An 873-nucleotide genomic window follows, 5' to 3' on the forward strand; every position below is an offset into this window, starting at 1 on the left:
TGTGAACTTATTTCCTTTTTAGTCCGTGCAAAAAAGAATGACCTCTTTCCCTATTTGGAAACAATTTACCTTTATGCAATAATTTATATATTCCGTGTCCAGTCAAATGAGTTCACATAAACCGAAACGGAGGGAGTATGAAAAATCATAATTCAAAACAGTATGGAAAAGAATTAACATTAGAAATCAGGTTTTGGAAAAGAAAAAAAACTACAACTTAATGACAGCTGTGGGATTTGAACCCACGCCCTTTCGGACCAGAGCCTAAATCTGGCGCCTTAGACCACTCGGCCAAACTGTCTTGAGATGACAACAAGTTGTCAATTTTACTATATTAATTATCGCGCGTTTAACATCAATTACTCTACCACCTTTCTTATAGCGGTCAAATCTCTCTCTCCACCCCCACACCCCCCACCCCACAACATATTCTAACTATTAATAAGAGGGAATAAGCGCACGCAGCTATTTTCTTTTGGTGAGCTCTATTGCATTGTTTCTTGAAATTGGAAGCAGCTGGCCGTTGTCTTGCCGTCTTGCCGACCAAGGCCTTCTTTCGGTATTTAAAGATTTTTGTGCATCTTCTAGTAGTCGAGCCTGAGTTTTTGTATTGTAACTGGAAAATAGAGCTGAAGTTTTTGTGTTGTAACTGGAAATTAGAACTTAAGTTTTTGTGTTGTAACTGGAAACTTCAGGTCTATAGCTGAAGTTTTTATTTTGTAACTGGAGAAAAATAGAACCGGAACCAATAGCAGCTTCAAGTTACGCAAGCAAGTTAACGTAGTGAAGATTTTGGGGGTTTGGGTTACCACGGACATTGTCATGTTTACATGAGAAAGCATAATGTATAATGTACCATAAACTGTAAAGAAG

General features: G+C 38.0%; 1 non-coding gene across 1 annotated transcript; it reads right to left on the bottom strand.

The window, feature by feature from the left end:
- Positions 1–221: 221 nt before the first annotated feature.
- Positions 222–301, bottom strand: TRNAL-UAG (transfer RNA leucine (anticodon UAG)). The gene has a single exon. It is a non-coding gene; the product is annotated as a tRNA-Leu (tRNA).
- Positions 302–873: the final 572 nt, after the last annotated feature.

The sequence above is a fragment of the Nicotiana sylvestris genome, chromosome 7 (assembly GCF_000393655.2).
Source record: "Nicotiana sylvestris chromosome 7, ASM39365v2, whole genome shotgun sequence".
NCBI classification, from domain to species: Eukaryota; Viridiplantae; Streptophyta; class Magnoliopsida; order Solanales; family Solanaceae; genus Nicotiana; species Nicotiana sylvestris.